The sequence below is a fragment of the Ursus arctos genome, unplaced genomic scaffold, assembly GCF_023065955.2.
Source record: "Ursus arctos isolate Adak ecotype North America unplaced genomic scaffold, UrsArc2.0 scaffold_37, whole genome shotgun sequence".
NCBI lineage: Eukaryota > Metazoa > Chordata > Mammalia > Carnivora > Ursidae > Ursus > Ursus arctos.
Window position 1 is genome coordinate 7,858,274 of NW_026623053.1, and position 22,715 is coordinate 7,880,988.

At 39.6% G+C, this 22,715-nt stretch overlaps 2 long non-coding RNA genes across 2 annotated transcripts in view; one reads left to right on the top strand and one right to left on the bottom strand.

Annotated features, from left to right (window-relative positions):
* Positions 1–13,700, top strand: part of LOC125283363 (uncharacterized) — a 34,867-nt gene extending 21,167 nt beyond the window's left edge. The window contains exons 2-3 of the long non-coding RNA XR_007191135.2: positions 9,378–9,484; positions 11,080–13,700. This is a non-coding gene — a long non-coding RNA (uncharacterized LOC125283363). The remainder of the gene's footprint in view (positions 1–9,377; positions 9,485–11,079) is intronic.
* LOC123000351 (uncharacterized) overlaps positions 1–22,715 on the bottom strand; it is a 75,221-nt gene that overhangs the window by 32,842 nt on the left and 19,664 nt on the right. The window contains exon 6 of the long non-coding RNA XR_006408306.3: positions 2,207–2,361. This is a non-coding gene — a long non-coding RNA (uncharacterized LOC123000351). The remainder of the gene's footprint in view (positions 1–2,206; positions 2,362–22,715) is intronic.

The window sequence follows — 22,715 nt, forward strand, 5'->3', positions numbered from 1 at the left end:
ATTCTGCACATCAGAATGTGGGAGTCAATGTCTAGGGGTCCTACATGGGACTGAAAATCTACTCTTGGTTGAATCCTCGCTTAGTCCGGACAGAAACTAAGGATAATAGACAAGACAGGAAGATGTAGCAAGAGTCAAATAACAGGGGCAGGAAAGACACCTATAGTAATGCAGTTATAGCAGTATGGATACAAAGTTGTTCTTGAAAAACATCAACCAGTAAGTTAATGCCTATCTTCTCCTCAGTAGTTGCTATGATCTTCCCTCATACTGACCTCTGAAGCAATGCCTCACAAAGTATACCCTTCCCCCAAAGCCTTCCACCTCCTGTCCTAGTATTACTGGGTCACCTGCTGGACGGCTGGAGAGACAATATAATTAATATTCATGGCTAAGGTTTTTTTTTTTAAGATTTTATTTATGTGACAGAGAGAGACAGCCAGCGAGAGAGAGAACACAAGCAGGCGAGTGGGAGAGGAAGAAGCAGGCTCATAGCAGAGGAGCCCGATGTGGGACTCGATCCCGGAACCCCGGGATCACGCCCTGAGCCGAAGGCAGACGCTTAATGACTGAGCCACCCAGGCGCCCTTCATGGCTAAGGTTTTAATGCTTGATCATTACATCACACCCCCTACCCTCAAAGGGAAATTACTGCCTAAATGGAATTCTCAGTACCTTGATTCAAAGAATTAAGTCTTCATCATTTTTTGCCGGCCAATAAAGTAACTCTGACAAGGAACGAGAGTCATTTCAGATGACAAATTATGCACACGTAGACGAAGGGGTGAGTGAGGCTATAGGTCAGTTCCATACACAGTGTTTCCTATTATCATCTCTTTTTGTTCTCCCCCCCCAGCAATTAATTTACTAATTGGCCTTAGGTGAAACTTAGTTAAACCCCCCCTTTTTTTTTTCTGGAGCTGTGCAAGCAGAACAACGAGAGAAATAGAATTCCAGCCATCAAAATCCTCACTCCTCAAATCCACTCTTCCCACTGGCTGATCCTAAAACCAAACAGGAAACTGGTCCATACAGTCTAGGTTGGGAAGAATTTGTATACTGTAGGAATCATCTCTCATTATATTCCCCCATTCCAGAAGAAAGGATGATAATCAGAGGCAGAATAATTGGATTGGCTGGAAAACTCGGGTTAATGATGTTCTCTTCTCTACGAAATGAAGCAAAGAAGTGTATTTAAACAATACCGTAGTTAGAATCATTGTAGTTAAAAAAACCTGCTCTCAGATAGGATATCCAAGTACACTGCATGAACAACATACGATAGGTGGGATCCGTGAAGATGCGCTTAAAAGAAAAAACTTATTTGTGGAAAGCCAAATACTTCTGGAAATGGAGTTGACAAGAATCAAGCCCCAAGATTTTCTCTCAGATAGAGGAGGCAGAATCATCCATCTGAGTTGTACAAAACAGAAACCTTTGTTCTTTTCCTGAGCAGGAAAGGGAAGTCCCCTATGGCCGTTGGTACGTGTGTTAGCTGTTTTGCTAGAGAAATGAATGTCATTTTCATGAGGGATGGAATAACTACTTTCTGAACCCCATTAGGATAGCTGGATGCTTCTCGATGCATACTAACTAACTGCTCACAAACAAGATGGTGGATGAGAGGCATAATTAATATGATGTGGACCGAGTGGAAACACTGTGGGGAGTTTTGAATTGTGGCAATGCAGATAAGGTAATTCCTAAGTGCCAATTCAATTACTATTAGAATTCATCTGCCACTCTCCACTCCACTTCATATTTAATTATTTCAATAAAGAAGTGTGAGTGATTTTTATCATTTCCATCCAGTTCCCCAATGCACTTATTTCTTCCCTGGACACATTTATTCTACCGTATTCTCGGCTGTCTTAGTGTATAGATTTGGAAAATGAACTCAAAAGACCAGAAAGCTGAGGATGGGTGGTATCAGATGTCTTTTCCCTATAGATTAAAAAAAAATGTTTTACCAATTGTGGTTGCTTCTTTCAAAATGTAACTATTTAACTGGGCAAAGCAGCCTGGGCTTTTGTTTCTCAGTTTTGTCTGGGGCCCTGTGTATTTGCATTTTAGACAGTCAGCCCCTGCTTAGCAAGGCTTTCTCCAAGCTTCTGTTTTGAACACGGTACATTAATTTTAGGCACCTCCATTTATTATTTTTTGTGAAAAAGAAAAATAAGCAATTGAACATTCAGCGACATCTTACCTCTTAAAGTCTGTGCAGATTATCTGCTCATTCTCAGAGTTCCCATGATACGAGCAGGTGCAGATGTGCTTCAGCTCACGTTGATAAACTCATCCTCAACAAACAAGGAATGAGTCCCCGGTGCTGAAGAGCTCCCCATCTGAACGCACTGGCACCTGGAGAGCAAGGTGAAGGTACATATGGTCCTATTCCATATTTGTTAACTACCCTGTAATCCTCATGGAGTTTTTAGTTTTCAAAATGGCCTCCTCTCTGAATTCTTGGTCTATGAAATCAGCAACTCAACAGTTTTCACTTTGCAACCTGTTCCACAGAGCATTAAGGAAATAGAGCCTCTTCTGTCTCCTAGACTCTGGAGCAGTAACGCAACCAGTTTTCATGAGCACTGACTCCCTGTTAAATATCAAATAAGGAATCAAGTTCAAAGTCTTGAGAGAAAGGATCCAAAAGTGCCTCTTCATCTAAAGCTGAAACTGCCACTGACATTTTACAAACCAGGGTGCGTATTCTGGGCACTCTGAGTTGCTAGTAGTTGGTGTGATGATAATGAACTTGCTTTCCAGGTATGGCTCCAGGGTTAGACTACCTAGGCCCAAATCTTGGTTCCTCCACTTACTGAGGGTGCAAATGTGTGTTAAATGAGCTAAGGGTTAATGCTCTAAAATGCACCGAAGCATATGGAACAGTAACTGCATCGAGCAAATGCTAAATAGACGTTGACTACTGTTATTGTTCACAAGATTCGCCTTTTGGTGACTTGTTTTTCCTTCATGAGCAGCTCCCTGTGCTCATTTCATTCTATGAAATCCATTGAGGTAGGGTAGGGGGGCACAGAGTGGACATACATTGCATATAACTTTCCACCTGCCATGGTTTATCCTACAAAGTCCTCATTCACCATTTGGAAACAAAACCATGTAAGAAACAGCAATGTCTGTTTCCCTAAATCCAGTTGGAGGAGAGGAGATAGAGGAATCATATTAACACTTTATATACAAATATGTTTTTACTTAGTGTTTTAATTTGGGGTCACTGAGGGGACACGGATGGGAGCTCCAGGGAGCTGAAAATTCCTCCAACTCAATCCTCCTGTGGTGTTGCCAAGAGTAGGAATGAAGATGAATACAAAGAGATGTGGAAAGAAACATACAACAGTTCTTTGGTGAATTAGTACTGTTACTTCTGTTGAGAAATAATAAAATATGACAAACTGTCCTAAAAGCCCAGAAATGTTTGAATCCTCTTCTATTTTTTCTTGGACTCCTACAGATCCTTTCACTTCTCCTCTCCCTAAAGAGGCCTTGTAGGGAAAGAAAAGCTACAGCGGTTCTAGCCCTATCTTGGCCATACTTAACTTTCCCAGGTGAGGTGGGATTCTGCAAAAGGTGCTTCTGGCAACCAGAATTTCTATCTTACTACTTAGGGCTGTTCACCTGGTCCTAGTATGTACATGCAACAGCTAAAAGCTTCCTTGACTCGGCACCCTATAAAGACGACAAAAATAGGGGTGCCTGAGTGGCTCAGTCGGTTAAGCCTCTGACTCTTGATCTCAGCTCAGGTCTTAATCTCAAGGTTGCGAGTTTAAGCTCTGCGTTGGGCTCCACAAAAAGAGATGACAAAAATAATCTCCCCCAAATCACTTAATGATCAACCTTAAAAAAAGTGTAGAGACGCCAACAGGTGCACCTAGAGAAACCCAAATTTGAAAGGTAAGTAGTGTATTCTTAACTGAAACTCCAAATTCTTCAGAGGAAGGAAATGATAACTTTTAAACCATGTGACTAAGAAAATAATGGTCCAAACTGAATCTTCTTTTCCACAATATGCACACTTCCGTCTTTCTACATAATGAGCGGGTCTGGTCTACATTTCCAGCTTTGCGGCTTAGGGTCATCAATACGGAGTCATGATCTTTGTTAAGGCATTTACTAAAGGCAGAGTTTTAAGGTCTGAATGATTATCAGTTGATTTCTATGAACACCTTTCTTCCATCCCTTAAACGCAGAAACATCATGTTTAATGTGATGCTCTAAGACTGAATGCACAGTCAATTATCCGTACATTCATCCTACCTTTCTCCACCACTAAACTATGAATATCTTAAGGACAGGGACTCTGTTGACTTTGTACCATCATTTCTTCCATAGTCCCTGACGTAGAGGGCTCACTAAGAATGCGTTCAATGAACGAATGAATAAAAGCAATTGCAGATTTCCAACTCTCAATATGTTTTCCCTCCTAGCTTGCGGCAGGCATGTAGAGAAGAGCCTTCTCCAATTTTTATCCCAGACTTCTTTCTCGAGACCTTTTGAACTAATTTGGCCTAAGATTCCCCAACCACTATTGGTTTCTCTCAATCAAAAAGCCCCTGACAATATTCCAAAGAAGAAAACACTACATTCTCATTCTGGAAGGAAGAAACTTGTCCAAAATCAAAAGATCCGTTTCTTCCCAGAGAGGCTATACAATACTGGCACAGTGATCAAACAGGGAAATTTTCCTAAAATATTTTCCGGTAACGAGCCACTAAAACTGTCTCAAATGACTGATAAAGGAATGAAAGTTTTAAAATCCTTACCCATGCATCAATCCTGCATTTTAGAGTGTCCCGTTTTATTGTACTGATTAATCATACGCTCAGAGGAAGTTGGCAAAAGCTATCAAAAGCCAACCAGTATAACTTGAATGCCAACTTCACAAAATAATCAGGGTCTGGTGGGATGTGTCATAAAATACGCCAAGATGGGTCATTCGAATGCACTCTTGAAAGAATTATACATATTCATCCTCCTCGTTTAGCACCTGAATGACAACAAGCAGGTGAAAACATCAGAACCAATGTATCAAGCCAGACAGTTGCCATTATGAACAAAACATAGAGAGTGACGGTGCTGAAAAATGGTAAGAGTCTTCTACTCAGACCTTGCAGGCACTGCTCCCTTTTGATAGGGAAATGAAGTCTGCTGGGAGAGACAGCACTATCTCTTATTGTCATTGCTGCTTACCGTTTATGGGAAATTTACATGAAATATACATTTCTGAATAGAATTCACCATAACTTTTTAGATTGTTTGTTTTACCGACATTGTGAGGGTAGAAAAACCGTCAGTATGAACTAAATGCTTTCCTTAAATATCTAAGATCAGCTCTGGGCAATGGAGGGCTCTATTAATCACTAATGAACTCCTAAATGCCACCTTCAGTTGAAATAATGATAGGTAAAATTATACCATGACACACTGACTGATGAAAAACAACCCCCTTACCAAGTTTCCTAGTGTGTTACTGGATTGCAAGGCGCTGTTTTAAAGGCATAAAATAAATAGCGTAAAGGCCCTAGTGGAATCACTTGTATTTCACTGTGCATCTCGATGTATCGGTTGTGTTGTATGTGTGTGTTTTAGCACAATTTTAACAAAGAATTATCTATAATCCTTCAAACCACTGTCACTAACTTCTACCTCCTCTCTTGCCATGTCTCAGTGAAGAGAGCCCTCTTTTCTGTAATTAAAACACCACCACTTATAACTAGAACTATGTAAAATCACAGATAAGCTAAGCAAAAAATAATTACTCAAACTCTGGAAAGCATAGCATTTTCACAGGCCTCCAAGTGTTCTTTTAATTGCTCTACATAGCTTTTGGGAATTGGACTGATTGAGAGAGAATCTAACTCCCCATTTTGACTTTTGTATTATGAAACGTACAGTGAAAAGAGTGGGTTGCCCCTTTGAGCTGAGTTTGAAAATGTCACTCCAACCCCTTAACAGAGTTCTAGTGTCTATACGTTAGGGAGAATGCTCTAGACTGGCTGTGCATGACCTGACCTCCTGCCCCTGGCCAGGTTTTGATCTAAGAAGCCTTCACTCAGACTGCCGAAGGTAATGTTCCTCATGTATTTGACTTCTAGGATTCTGGTATCTCTTCTTGGCTCTTCTAGGAATGGCTTCCTGGCCTTGGACCCCAACATCTCTCCACTTAAGAGCTGGACTTGGAATTCAGCTATGCCCTTTTAGACTCTTCTGTTTTGACCTAGCTAAGGTCCAGCATGGATGTCTGACACTGGCCTCAAGGAGACAACCCTAACTGGTAATCAAAGCAAAGAAACCAAGCAGCAGGCTCATTTGGAAAGGCCATTTGACATGATCACTGCACTTCAATGGAGGAAGTTCTCAAAGAAAGAAATCTGTGTGTTACAGAGAGTAGGAAAAGCTATTTGGAGATATTTAACTTCAGTCATTTATTTATTTACTAATTATCTATTGATTTATTTATCTTTTGCTTTCAGCGTTTATTGTCTAACTACTTTGTAACTAAAGCTAATCTATTTCTTTCCCTCTTACGATTAATTTGAAGGTATTTAGAGAAGCTTCAGTTGAAGACTCTGAAGTTAGAACCATTGCCTATAAACCATCTGGCCTACTTGGTTCCTCCCTGTGTTTCTCAGCCCCCCCCCTTTTTCTGCCTGCTTATCCAGTTATTATGGCTCCTTTTAAATAACATCTAATTTTGAAAACACAGGTATGGTAACACTGCACTGCCTACTGCCTAAATTGAGACATCTTACCTCCTTGGGAAGGAAAGTGGATCATGAAAAACTCCTTCCCTTGGTCCACTGCAAAGCTGTAGAGGATTATAAGACAGGATCTTCCTCTAACCCCTCCACAAGAGGTTCAGAGATGAGCGCTGTCTGAATGAGGAAAGCTTTATCACGGCACTTACTGGTCCTATCAGTCTCCTATTGAGGTTCAAACCAACTTAGCAACTCATTCTTTCTTCTGGGCAGCCCATAATTGTGTAGCAGCTGCATAACCACAGGTGGCCTTCAACCATTTCTTCCTGTACTCAACTAGAAGTCTCATTATTGCGGGGGCAGCTGAGAGCAGTAGAGGGCAGCAAATAAGAGAACAAATCAAGTGAAGTCTTGGTCTATGAATCTGCAGCTCGTTCCTACCTTCATCTTTTGCTGCCCTACTGCCAACAAATATTTCCCCCATGTCTTTTCTTTTTCATCTCTTTGTTTACAACTCTGGCCTTAAAAGGCTATGCCACTGTACTTGCCTCTTGACAAGCTATCATTCATTCATTCATTCATTCATTCATTCATTCATTTTATACCTATTTGTTGAGTATCTACTATTTACCAGGTATTATTAAATATTGCAGAGGAACAATAAACAAAGTCCCTGTCCTTACAAAACACATGCTAGTGGTAGGAGATAGAAAAATAAACAAAGAGAGATTCTTGGCCCTTCTATTACATTACATCTGTATATTGCGTTCTTCATTATGGTTATTGCAATTTTCAATTCTATAACTTTCATTTGATGTCTTTTCATAGGTTTCCCATCTTGTTATCTGTATTCTTGAACTTACTTGTCATGGTTATTTAAAAGTCTGTGTTTAGTAACTGCAAAATCTGTATCTCCTGTGGGTCTCTTCCCATTGCCACTTAGATTCTTACAATTTTGTCATTTGGCAATGTCTCTTGGTATGTATGGTAACTTTTCACCAAATGATAATAAGTGTGTGAGGAAAACTGTAGAAGTATTTTGAGAACCTGAAGGATTTTGTTCTCTTCTATCAAGGATTTTTTGTTGCCCCTTTGTTTTTGTTTTTGACATGATTTTAGGCCAGGAATAAAATAGATTAACCCAATCTGTGATTGAGCTAATTCAAGCTAGGTTTCAGTTTTATGAAGACTGATACATTTTCTGATTTTCCCTTTTCTCATGAGATGTTCTGTGGCTCCCTCACTCTTGCTCTCAGAAGAGGTACCTTTAGAAATCCCAATGACAGGCCCAGGGCATCCCATTTTGACAGCCCCTAACTCTCATTTTTGTCTCCCGTGCTTCAAGAGACTGAATAAAGGTCTGCTTAGCTTTTCGTGACTCAGCCAACATTTATGAATAAGTAAACAGGTGGAAGAAAAAAGCAGAACTGAATATTAGGATCACTTTTCTGTTATTCCCTTCTTTCCAGTATTTCTCCAAGATGTTGGCTTCTCTAGTCCTTGCTGACTCCATACTTTTTCCAACGCATTCGAATGGATTTGCATTTTTCACTTTGTTTTATCCAGGCTTTCTAATTCTTATAGGAGGAAAAGCTAGTCTTTACAAATTTATCTACCAGAGCTAGAAATATGTCTCCTACAATAAGAAGTTTTAATATAGTCAATGTTCATTTTATCATCAGAAGAGACTGGTAGCTTTATCTTATTCTCTGGCTGAAGACTATAACATTTCCACAATCATTCATCTTGCAAATAAAGGCCATTATACTAAGGGACAACTAGTGAGATGATGCGGATGGATCCTCTGTCTTCACTACTGAAATAAAAATGGAGAATACCTGCACTATTGAATAGGCATTGGTAACAACTTTATATAAAGTCAACGGTTTATTTTAGCTTTTGGGTTCCTGTAAGTATTTCCAGACTACCAAAATGAAGCTTTTTGTTTTTAAGACATCAAGTGATTTTATGGCTTTTGAAAAATGACTATAGATAAGCAATTTAGTCACTAGAGGGATTTCAAATGCTGAGATATGCTCTGCTTTGCTTTACCTGAAAATAATGTACAAATAAGACTCGGGACAGCTGAGGAGACCTTTCATAGTGTTCTAGTATCTACGTAGCTTAGCTGGGTTCATCTTGAGATTGAAGTTCACTCATCTTCTCTGGCATATATGTGATTTTTTCATTTTAAATCACATGCACACACGCACACACGTTCTTCCTTGTTTGTTTCTGTTTCTAAATTTCAAATGGCCATTATATTCAGTGATCTTTTTTAATTTGTTGAAGCTGCAGGAGATCCTAGTTGAACTATCAGCTAGGACTATATTTCTAGTACAATCCATTAAAGTACAAAATTACTATTTCAATATTTCGATACTCTCTTTTGGGTCATGCACGTTTCAGGGATGAGTAATAATGATCAGAACTCTTTTCAGCAGCAGGACCCAGGAATTCTACTTGCCCGACTACAATAGATGCTGTTGAGAGTTCTCATAGGCCTGCAACTAACCACTCCCCACCCTCCCCAACAAAAGAACTAGGTAAGGGGCAAGTGGTGCAGGGTACCGTGACATTACATAATTTCTCTGTCTAAAATAAAATACAGTATGGAAAGGAAATCTTACAGGATTACTCTGTGTTTATTTTTCACAGCACTTAGAGTATGGAATTAAACTACACCCTGTACTCAAGAATAGATCCAACAGAAGTGTGGATATAGTAAAGAGTGATGGATCAAGCCATATCTCCTTCCAGCCTCTGTAAGTATTAACATACTACAGTGGTCAGTAAGGCACAGTGCTAAGTGCTGAGGTCGCAGCAGGGGGGAAATGAGAACCTCACAGTCTACTGGTAAGACTAGACCAAATGAATTGAAAAGTAATTAAAAATTCAAGAAGTCACTATAATCATAGGTGATCTTTCAAAATGCAGGGCATGGAAGAGTTAAAAAAAAAAAGTACTTCGGAAACTAGGAGAGGCGGTTAGAAGAAATAGAATGGAAAAGGTCAGGAAATGCTTCACTAACAAAGAAAGTCTTTAAACAGTGCAAAAGGCAGAAAGCTAGATAGTATTTTTAAAAGTAGTTTTCAAATACTGCTTTCCATTATTGATTCCTTCAAAAAAAAAATTTCTATGGCTATTCCTTAATAGCCATAGAAAAGTTGGATGGACTGGAGGATGGGCACCTAGACTTCTCATCCTCCACTTCAATCATTGGATTTTTTTCTGTTTGTATTTTGTATTTTAAATTTCATAAGATTGTGAGGTGATGGGGAAAGGGCTTCCATGGCTTTTTTGCTCTTCCTTGCATTGTCTCACTTTTCCTCTCTATGCATATATTTATACATAAAATCAGAATCTGCACTTTAGAACCCTAAAGCTCTGCCTTTCCTGCCAGTTCTCTTCCCACCACTTCCTTTAGTCACTTATACGCTCACTGCTAATCACTCTTTCTCAGAACCACTATCTATCATCTGTCTACCCATCTATCATCTGTCTAGAAGAGTGAGCATGCCTTGAAATACACATATCTGTAATTTATATTAGATTTACTATATATGAGAAACCACCAGCCTGTTCTTTCTTCTCTATGGTTGAAGAAACCAAAGCTCAGAGAGAGGAATCTAAATAGCTTTCCAAGGTTAGTTAGTTAACTAAAAGCCAAACCTGAACTTCCACTTTTTCCCTATGGTCATTACAAATAATACCCACTATGGTGAGTGATTCTCATATCCAACTCTCACAAGGGAAGACAGTGATGACTCTACTCTGGTTTCGGTCCCCAGATTTCAGGACCTCTTCATGCATTCAGTGCCCACTGCTTTTATTTACTAATCATTTCTAGAAGCTTCCTGAAGGATGTGTGGATGTTCACCAGAAACTCATTGTATGAATAGATAGGTGATTTCAAAGTAACTGGATTAATACCTCTTTTAATTTTAATTCAAACATCCATCTCAGTGGAATAGTGGATTTTCTAGTGATTAAAATACTGAAGTTTAATGAGAATAATAGATATTCTGACTAGAATTTATAAATATTTTACTGAACCAGATATCTAATACAATTTAAATACAAAATGAATAAATACACTGCAAATTTTAAAATGAAAACACAAATGTATATGTTAAAGTATGTTATCTTTCTGATATAATTTTTTAGCAGATAAAATAATTACCGTATTCCCAAAATAACAAGATAAGTGCTATCTAAAATGAAGGGAATTTAATTAGTCATTAAAATGAAAAATAAAGTAATATTCTTTGATCTTTTTCTAAAGTGTGATGTTAAAAATGAAGTGAGTCAAACAAGTCATCATTCAATTAAGAGAGTATTTTTGTGCAAATTTTTCTAGATGCTGATAAGCCTCTTCCTTTATATTACTTGGGTAGAATGGTGAGGCGAGTTATTCCTGTAGTACAGAGGTAAGCACAATTTTTCTGCTAAGGGCCAGATAGTATATATTTTTGGCTTCACAGGGCATACTACTTAATTCTGTTATTATGCTTAAAAGGTGATATGTAAAGGTAGTCATAAGCAGCATGTAAGTGAATAGGTGTTGTTACGTTCCAATAAAACTTTATTTGCAACATAGCCTATTGGCAAGATTTGTTGTGTTGGCCATAGTTTCCCAACCAGTGCTCTAGTTACAGATACTTCCTTTTGACTCCATCTTTACATAATCCCCTCTCTTGCTTTATAACTTGAATGAGATATTTATTGAAAAGAAACATTTTAAATTTCATAACGGGCTATACATTTTATTTTAAAAATCCAAATTTCTTCATTTTCTATAGTTTTCTCTTATGTAGATGGAAATTATAGTGCAGAATTACCTGTATCCATTTGAATACCAGTATTGGAAGCTTCCACATTCAAGAAAGAATCATTCTTCCAACATAAGCTTTTAGTAATGAAACTACACAGTGATGCGTCTATCTAAACTTGTGCAAATGTGCGTTCTTTTGCATATTTGAATGAGCCATGGATCTTTATTTTAAGATGTAAATAACTAAGTTGTCAGATTTTTGCTTAAATACCTAAATACAGGGATTTGTGGCAGGACTAGCTAGCTCAATACAGAAGACCTATGATCCGTTTCAAGCTGTAGAATTGCTGGTGCCTGGACAGGGAGCACATTCCCTAGGTCCCTGTAGCCTACCGGGGCTGTGTAACCAGTTCTCACTGCTTGTGTCAATTCCAGGTAAGAGCGTTTATGAAGAAGGTGTGCTTTCTCCACAGTCTATCTTTTAATCCGTGGGCTTGATATCAAAGCCTAGCCTGACCTTAGAAGGCAGTTTTACTGTCAAATGGGTTTTATCTAAGAAATAAACTTCTCTTAGATTCAGTCAAGACTCAGTCTCTATTTGTTAGCATTACCTAAACTAATAAAATATTAAACAACTACAAAAAGAGTCTGATATATTTGGTGATATATTCCTAGTATTTTATAATTGAAAAATAGCACATTATACTTGAAATACTAAAATTCTGAAAATGAATGTTACAATCACTACACCTTTCAATTAACATTATTCTATAATAAAATATAATGAAATGTGTCAATGATTAATGAATGCAAAATGGTTTAGATATTATAGTTAACTACATATATAGAATAACTTCAGAAAAAATCAGTACTTCAGAATAGATAATTCCTCTGTATTGACAGAATTAAGAGTGTTTTCAACTCTAGTAGGCTTCTCATCCTTAAATGGAGCTAGGCACTTACACACTGACCAGTTTAGTTTCTGTAACTGCCTTTCCTAAGGCTTAGTTTGAATCTTTAACCCATATACATAAACACAAATAGAGAAACTTGGCATCTGTATTCTGAGTGCCTAGAATGCCATGTGCATCCTGATTTTCACCATGAAAGTCAGTATTTTAACAAAGAAAATGTCCTAGTTACAAAACAGAAATGTCTGAAGAGATAGGTCAGCAAAAGAACAGAAGTACGTATTTCTCTGAATTACATGTTTTCTCCCATGTCTATCTGTGATGCCAATTGGTGCTGTGAGGCACATTAGTAATCCTAGAATTTTCTCTTGACTAAGCATAATAAGTAGCTGATTTTACCACCCTCTCCTTACTTGTAAGCAAGTTTACGAGTAATTGCATCTCATAGTCATATGATTGGGCTGACCAGTGAATAAATTTCTAGGAGTCATTTTGCAAGATAAGGTATATGGATACTACATATCTATATATCTATATCTGAAACAAAGGAACAGGTAGAAGTTGCTTTTGATTTAGGTAGTAGGAAGCATTAGAAGTTAAGTAAGCCCAGATGGACTGGGAACAACAGAAAGATTAAATACTAATATCTGACCTAGCGGAGACTTTTTAAAGACCATGAATGGAAATACTCCCTTCTCTTAAACACTTTGTTTTTGTTAATATCACTTATGCCATTGTAAAGTCACCATTCCAATACATAGGGCCGCATTCTTCTCCTGTTAGTATTTTTCTTACTTGATTATTACTACTTCAAGAATTCTGCAAACACCCTAAGTGGTTAAAACCACTAGGGTCTTTTATATAATTATGAAGTCATGCTATCCTGAACATTAAGGAATATTTTTAGCTTTAGAATGAATACTATTATGACCATGCATACAATGAACAGTCATTGAAGATTTTGTAGAACAGGGTTATGCTTAAAGAGTATTTTAGGAAAATTACCAGAGGACCAATTTGAGTAGGAAAGAATGGAGCTAGGGAAAGTGGTTAATATGGCGTTCAGTTAATAAAAGTTGTGCCAATAAAAATGTAAAGAAAATAATGAATATAGGAATCATTTCAAAAGAAAAGACGGGAATTTGCAAATCAAAACCACAATGAGATACTGCCTTACAACCTGTTAGAATGTCTATTATCAGGAAGACAAAAAATAATAAGTGTTGGTGACCATGTAGAAAAAAGAGAACTCTTGTGTGCCATTGGTAGAAGTGTAAGTTGATAACAGCCACTACGGAAAACAGTATGGAGCTTCCTCAAAAAATTAAAAATAGAAATATCATATGATCCAGCAATTCCACTTCTGGGTATTTACCTAAAGAAAATGAAATTATTATCTTGAAAAGATGGTTGTACCCTTGGGTTCACTGCAACATTGTTTACAATACAAGACATGGAAACAACCAATTGCCCATCTTGGAAGAATAGGTAAAGAGATGTGGTGTGTGTGTGTGTGTGTAAATATCATGCAGCCATTAAAAAAGGAAATCCACCCATCTGGGACAACATAGATGGACCTTGAGGGCATTATGCTAAGTGAAATAAGTCAGGCAGAGAAAGACAAATACGGTTGATCTCACTGATATGGAAAATCTTCAACAAACAAACAAACACCCCAGACTCATAAACACAAAGAGCAGATCAGCGATGGCTAGAAGGGGAGGGTGGGGAATGAGCAAAATGGGTAAGGGTGGACCAAAGGTAAAAACTTCCAGGTATAGATACATAAGTCCTGGAGATATCATGTATAGCATGGTGACTATACTGTAGTCAATACTGTACTAACAATACCATGCTGTATTTTTGAAAATTGCTGAGAGAATAAATAAAAAATTCTCATCACAAGAGAAAAAATGTGTAACTGTGTGGCAATGGATGTTCACTAAACTTTCAGTGATCATTTCACAGTATGTACATATCAAATCATTATGTTGCACACCTAAACGAGTAGTGTTTTACATCAATTACATCTTAATTAAAAAAAAAAAAGAATAGGATTTGGTTTTAAACATGAAGAGTTGGTAGTGAACATGGGGTACCTGCACGGAGGTGTTCAGTAGGCAACTGAGAAAGCAGGATCAGAGCTTAAGGACATCAGACCCGAACATCCAAATGCAGAAGGTGACCTGATAAGTGCATCTGACCAAAACACCCTTGATGTTCTCTTCTGTTAGACTAAACATTAGACGATTTCTTGCACTGTAAAGATCCTGACCTCTCTTTTCTTAGGGCATTTACTTAAGAAACTTGCAATTGTAAATTCTTTCTCTGCCCCTTTGAGATGTAAATCTTCCCCCAACCTCTTGCCAGTTTTATAACCCAGGAATGTCTTTCTCAAGGACCTGGGAGCCATCCCTTTGAAATGTAATCATCAAGAAAGAGTGCTTTTATCTCTCACTCTCTATGGGAGGGTATGAGCCTAACTTCAATAAGCACCAATTAGCAAACTCAGATGGGCTAATCACATTGATCAACCTCCCCACTAATACTCTCTTTCTCAAGTACTTTCCCACTAGCTCACCCCCGTGCTTAAAATGCTCTTGACTTTTGTTTCTGCGGAGTTGAGTTCAATATTTCTCCTCTATCGCAATGGTTTTGAATAGTCTTTCTTATATGTTTAACTTATCTAGTGCCATTTTCCTTTGATATATCCATTGGATTCATGGAGGTATTTGAAATACCCGAGAAAGGCAGGAGAAAGAGATAAAGGACAATTATGTAGATTGGGAGAACTCAACTTTTTAATTAGAGGACTGGAGAAAGAATTGTACAAGTTGAAAGAAAACTAGAATATATAATATGGAATTTAAAGGCCAAGAGAATTTCAAGAAGGGAGATGTCAATAGCAACAGTTCTGCATTAAGATATGGAAAAGTGATTCCCGAATAAAATAAATAAAAAAGTAATTGGCCAAAACAAGTGGGAGATAAGTGCTGATATTTATCCTAACATCGCTGCATGCTTACAGTGCCATGCAATTTTCAAAGCTTGGGTTTCAAAGGTGAGTGAGACAAACAAGGTGGATGATCTCATGCAACTTACACTGAGCTGGGGAAGACAAAAAAATAAAATAAAATAAAAAATACAAATAAACAAAAGCAGTACCAGAAATTATAGATGCTATCAAGAAATTTGAAGAGAATGTTCCAGTAGAAAGTGATCGGATAGATATTTTTGATCAGATTGGCCTCTCTGAGGAAGGGATAATTCGGCTGCAAACTGACTGGCTGGAAGGAGCCAGCCATACAAAGCAGATAAACTGTGGCAAAGACCCTATTGCAGGAACATGCTGGTTGAGTTCAAAGAGGCAGAGCCTGGCTATAGCACGGTGAACGAGAATTGTATGAGATGAGATCGGCAGAGACCATAAAACTGTAGGCCAGTATAAGGTGTCTGCATTTTATTTTCAGCGTGACGTGGAGCCATTGGAGAGGTTTAAGCACAAGAGTGACATCGTCAGGTTTATGTTTTAAAAGGATAACTCTGACAGCTTTATGGAGAATGAATTCTAGAGGTGCATGACGGGAAGCAGAGAGACCCTTTGGGACCCTGCAGGGCTAGAGACTGTCGTGGCTTGGACTCGGGTTCACAAAGAAAACCGTTTTAATAAAAAAGAGAGGCTGGGAGTCCGATCTGCGTGGGGAGGAAGAAGATGGGTGATGTGGGAGCAGGGGCAGCAGACATCATCTTTGCTTACATGCTTTGAAGGTGAGATTTGGAGGCCAGAAATGAGAAGCATTACAAAATCTTCATGTAGCGCAAGACGGAGATTTTCAGAGGAGAGGATTGGATATAAAGGAGAAAGTGAGTGCATTGCAGAAGGAAAGGATTTAATGTTTGAAACAGAAAAGAGCAAGAATAAAGAAAGCTGTTCCATGAATACAGATGGTGCTTGGAATATCATGAACGTTTACGCAGTTTCATCAATGAACAAGGGATTTCTTCCTTTCTTTCCTTTCTCCTTTGGAAGAGCATACACGATTGTTAAATAACAATGGAACATAAAGCCTAGCAAATGTTAATTTGTACCGCTAGAGTCTCATTCATTCTGGAACTTGCAGAGCAACGTCAATGGCTACTTATTGCATCAGCTGCCACTGGACTTTGTCTGGCTCTCAGGAGAACTGAACAGGGAAGTCACAATGTAAGAAGTTTCAAGCAAGAACAAAGTAAAACAAAGCCACTTACTACTATTACTACCAAATATTTCTTCTAAGAAGGACCCTTCTGAATAGGGATGGTTAAGAAAAAAGGCCTAAGAAGACTGAACACACAAGGGAAGGAGCCCAGTGAACCTCTGAAGGCACTTTTTTTTTTTTTTTAATCTGTTCTCATCTTTATTTATTTATTTTTTTTTAATGATTTTTTATTATATTATGTTAGTCACCATACAGTACATCCCCGGTTTCCGATGTAAGGCTCGATGATTCATTAGTTGTGTATAACACCCAGTGCACCATGCAATACGTGCCCTCCTTACTACCCATCACCGGTCTATCCCATTCCCGCACCCCCCTCCCCTCTGAAGTCCTCAGTTTGTTTCTCATAGTCCATAGTCTCTCATGTCTCTGAAGGCACTTCTATGAAATTCTCGCTGGAGAGTCATCTGGAGCACATGACCGAGCTGCTAAAGTATCCTTCTAGTTCCTCAACAACTGTGCTTATGAGTAAAGATCATGAAAATCATGCTCGGAGGGGAATTCTTTTATTATAAAAAAAAAACAAAAAACAAAAAATAAAACCACTTCCAAAAGTGCTTTGCAGCTACCAAAGCAACGATTATAGCCCACCGAGCGGAAACATTTTTTTTTTGCCTTGGCACCCCAAAAAGACAAGGCAAGTGGAGGCTGGGTGGTATATGTTTTTCCCTAGAGGATGTTCCCTCAAGCAGAAATTGATCTCTCCTCAGGGCTCTTTCTTGCTGCTGTAGTGGATACTTTCTGGGAAGCCAGATTCACACGTAAAATATTTCGGTGGCATACTATGAATATATTGTCACCCACTGCTTAACTTTGTCATCATGATGGTTTTTATTTGTTTCAGGATCACTAAGTTCTGCCAAATTTCCAGTGGTAAAAATTATCATCATGTGACTGACAAGAAATGAGATGTTCATAGGAGCTTGGAGGTTGGACTGGAATACCACCAGTAGCTCTTACAGTTCTGAGATTATATGAAGGCCATACGACCTGTGGGAAGCATGGGGCTGTGGGTCTGTCATCCGGGCTCCTGAGCTAAACCCACAAAGCCAAACCCTCAGAAGACAGTGTAAGTGGGGGATAAATGTTTACAAATATTCCAAGCACAGTCTGCTGCGTGTTTCCTGAAGCTCCCAAGACTTCTAGCTGATTATTTTTTTTTTCCATCCTACGCATATGAAGGTGAATTTTTATGGTCTGGGGATTGGTGTGAGTTTCATTCATGGTCTGTTCCGCCGTACTCTCTTAAAGAGTTGAAAGTGTATATGTCATCTCTAATTGGAACTCCCAGGCAGAAATGATGCCATCAGGGAACTTAAAATATGTGGCTGTATGAATCACCCTGCAGACCAGCCATATTGCTATAAAGCAAATAATTTACATTTAAATAACTTATCTGCATTCACCTAATTTAAAAGTAATCTTTATTCTTTCTCAACTAATCCCCAAACTTATGGACTAGTTTGATCATATTTGTGCAATAAAATTGAAATTTTCAGATATGGTAGGTAATCAATTTTAGTCACCTCATCTGCGTTTCCAATCTCATTACAGATTGCAATTTTCAGTGCAGATTACATGATGACCCATCAGTGGCTTTGTTGTTTCTGAATTACCGATTCCTTGCCTACTGCCAGATAAGAACAAAGCCTATGCATCAGCCTGACAGCTTGCAAACAGAAAATGGGCTTGTAGGATTGGATTTAAATCCCAGGTGTAGGGGATAATTACCACATCACTCATGCAGTAACTGAAAAATGGTATTTCAACAAGAAAAATTACATTCCTTTTATAGTGCCAACAGAAATCATTATTTGAGGCTTCACACTGATTCACTGTATCATTACATGTGCACTGTACTCATTAAATGTAATGTTTGTTGCAACATAAAAAAGTTATTGTTTTAGGTACTTTGGTAGAGCAGGTAGCTTAAATTTAAGGTTTGTGGAACCTTGATGGTATAGAGGTCGTTTGGACTCTAATATATACTGTGCAAGAGAAATGACAACCCAGACGCAGAGCTTTCCAACCGGCTCCGATTACAGAAGGCGTGGATGGATAGCACAAAGAAAATGGAGTATAAATCTTTTGTTTCAAAACCTCGGCCATTTAACCCTCCAGTCTGTCCAGAGGAAGAGGACAAATAATGATTCAGATCTCCTCGGCAGAGCCGTGTCGCATAGTGCATATTTTACCATTAGCTTTGAAATCATTGAAGCCCAACATACACAGTCTAAAGGACGGAAGGACGGAGACCATATTCATTTGAAAAATCATTAAAGAAAACAGCGGCAGACACGCTGGAAATGCACTCCTCACCCCTGGCGTCTAGTCCATCACCCACAAGCTTGCGGTTGTTTCCCAGTGACCGTGCGAGCAGCACCACGGCGAAAGCAAGAGGGCAGAGTCTCCGTAGGTGCAGAAGGCAACGTGCCGACTGCTGGGAGCAACAACCCACGCTGCAAGAATCGGAGCCCTGGTTCTGTTTATGGCCAACTGGCTTTCTCATTAGAAGGATCAGGACAGTGCAAAAGAGGATGGTGCCCTCAGCTCTGCTGTACGCTTGCAGGGACTCCAAGGGGAGGCACTGACTACTGGTAGATAGACGATGATAGATAGATGATAGATAGATAGATAGATAGATAGATAGATGATAGGTAATAGAATTTTACGTGTCAGCTCATAGCTTCTTTGCCTTGAATTCCAAGTTTCATATAATGAACCTCACTCTCTTTCCATGTGTGGAGAATGAAATCTTTTGTGGAGAGGCTTAAAGCACAAGTGTGAAGAGCTGAAATATGTCCTTCTAATCATCTCCTCCTGTCACTTCTGTAGTCTTTCCATCTTGACAATCTCTCCGGGATGGCTGAGACCTTGCCAGTGCCGAAGCAGGCTGAGTGTGGAAGGTATACGAAGTTCTCTGATTTCTCTCTAAGCTTAGGAAGGGACTTGCAGCACCAGCCCTATTTTGCTAAGAGCTACTTCCTATCCTCTTGTAACTTCAGAGAAAATTCACCCAACACACTTCAAAGTGGCATACACAGATATGCTGCCTGTGCTCAAAGAGCTTATACTCTAGTTGGAAAGGACAGACACGAGGGGCGCCTGGGTGGCTCAGTCGGTAAAGCGTCTGACTCTTGATTTCTGCTCAGGTCGTGATCTCAGGGTTGTGAGATGGAGCCCCACCACAGGCTTCACGCTCAGCGGGGAGTCTGCTTGAGATTCTCGCCCTCTGCCCCTCCCCCCACTCGCATGCTCTAAATAAAAAAATCTTAAAAAAGAGAGAGACATGGAAGTAAAAAAAAAAATGTATGTATATACACACACACACACACACACACACACACACACACACACACATACACAGTAACAAAACGTCCTGGGTATTAGGATCTGAATGAGTGAGGGGGCACACATCTACAGAGGCAGCAGCAACCCCTGGTTGAAGGAGGCTGCATGCAGAAGGATGGGAAACGAGGGAAGGAAGCCCTTAAGTAAACTAGCGAACAGGCTGAGGGAGCTTCAGGAGTAAACTTTTTAGTGGTAAGACCACAAGAGAATATGCCGCCCTCTTAGATGTAAGGTTTTCAAAGACAGAGACTGGCAATGTTGCTGGTACTTACCAGGCACTCAATCATATTAATCTGAACTTGATCGTAATAGAAATAAACATTTATGTGCACTTTTTATGGAAGGCGCAGTGCTTAGCACTTAAGATGACTTATCTCGTTTAATTCTCACACCAGTCCGATGAGGTTCTTACCACCCCATTTCAAAGCGGTGGAAACCGAGACAGAGAGAGGATAAGTAATCAAAGCAATGGAACCAGGATTTAACCCAGTCTGTTGTTCTACAGAGCCTATTGTCTTAATCACGACACCAGCTATAATGGCTTCACAGCAGCTAAGAAACCTAAAACTAAAAAAAAAAATTTTTTTTTGTTCTCTTACACAAAGCTAACACTTCCTAACCCCAGTCATTTACCAACTAAAATCCATCATGGTTACTAAGCAAACATGAGTTTGCTTTTAGAACAATGACTGGGGATCCGATTCACAGTCACAATAGCACACCTCTCAGGTGTGGGTCAAATCTCACATTGTCTTTGAAGAGCATACTCCGAGCTCCAGCTATGCCAGTATTTAAATTCTGTGTTGCTGGTGGCATTCAGTGCTATTTCTTGAAATGCAAAGCATAACCTATTCCACCCACTCAGAAACTAAGCAAACCTAAAGAGATAAGTCCCTTTGAAAGATGCCTTAGAGGAAATTTTCCCCCCAGGCTTATCAGGGAGAACAATGTGGGTTTGGTTCTGGATCAGGTGGTCATATTACAGAATGCATTAAAATGCAGGCTGACAAGACCAAATGCAAAATTACCATCCTGCTCTGCTCCTGACAGCACTGTGGAGAATGGGATTTCTCTGTATTCGTGCCATTGGGGCCTTCTGTGGCATGGTTTAATTGGGAGTCACATGGGGTTGAACTAGAGATTGTAAGCTGGGTTCAGAAATTAAAACTGACCAGACATGAACGTTGTTTCCCACCTGCATGGTCCTTGTAGTTCACAGGCCAGATTTTCCACCTGAAAATCCCTACCCCTTCCCAGCACCCAGCCTCTGGTCACACTTGCTCTGCAACTCGTAACGTAGTCAGAACAGGAGCAACCACATCCATCTGAGAATCCCTGTGCAGGGAGACTGAGCAAAAGCCTCCCCTATGTGAATAAATTGGCTGCGCCCAGAGTAAGAAAATCTGCTGTGTATTCGTAAAAGGAATGCGATCAGAGCGTGTATGATTTACAAACTAGCCAGTATTTTCACTGCAACATGAAAATAAATGGATTTGGTCCCCATCGCAGCTCAGCTCTTTCTCTTGGGGCTGGAAGGGCTGCCTGTTTGGCCCCGTGGCATGCCCTTGTGAGGGCAGTGAGAAAGCAGCTGCTTACGTTACCTGGGAGAACTCTCTTTAAAAGCCTCTCTTACTCTAAAGAGCTTTGCTGCTTAATTTTGTTTTTTTCTGAACATGTTAGATGTCGCCCGTTGGTGCTGCTGCCTCCTGCTGCCTCATTGTTCAGTGCTGGGTTGTGCAACATTGCCATGCTTGGGAAAGGTGCTGTACAAATTGCACAGAGGATGTCTCATTGTGTGGGAGTCTGAGCCAGGCCAGGAAGATCTCACGGCATTAGCGACTGGCGTGCCTCCAGCCTGGGAGGTAGGAGTGGGAGGTGGGGAGGTGGTACACTCATGCCGTGTGCAAATCACTGAAATGACTCGTCTGCAAATACACTGGAGGAAAAGGCATGCACAGAGCGAAAGGAAAGGCATGCACGGAGTTAAGGGGTATTCAGAAATCATTTGTGTGCCTTCCACATCGCACCACTGTCTCTCCTCTTTCTTTGTGAAAGTGGCAAAATAAAATGCCTTTGTGTTGCTGGTGATGGGCAGGATGTTTTCCTTCCTAGTTTGTGATCCTGTGGTAAATACATGCTTCCGTGACGTATTTTAACTTCTCCTCATGAAACACTGTTGCGGGGGGGGGGGGGGGACAATGAAGTCTGTCCCCTCTGGGCAAGACCGAATGTAGCAATGGCGACAGAGAAGTTAACTGCCCGTTCCATGTTTGTATGTGGCAAATGCTGTCATGTACCTTCTAAGAATTTGTTCAGCTTTGAATCGCTCAACAGTGTAAATGTGAGGAAGTTGCTAGATCTTTGAAAGTCAAACACAAATCCATTGCAGTTTTCAGAATTCTGGGGCAGCCCATCCATCCATATCAGACATATTCGTTGCTTAATCCAAGACCTGAAATTTAAATTTTTGTAGTTCTTTAAGCCAGATACTTCATAGGACTGACTCTGGAGATGATCTGTGACTAGTGACCTTATTTCCGAACTTTTCCTAACTGTTCTTAAACCCAAAGGCCCAGTAGAATGGCTCTGGGGCTGTTCTTTCGCTCAATTAATGTTTATTCATCAGCTACCAGCAATAAAACTTTATGCTGGGTGCTTAGGGGGAAGATGAACAGGACATGATTCTGCTTTCAATCGTTTT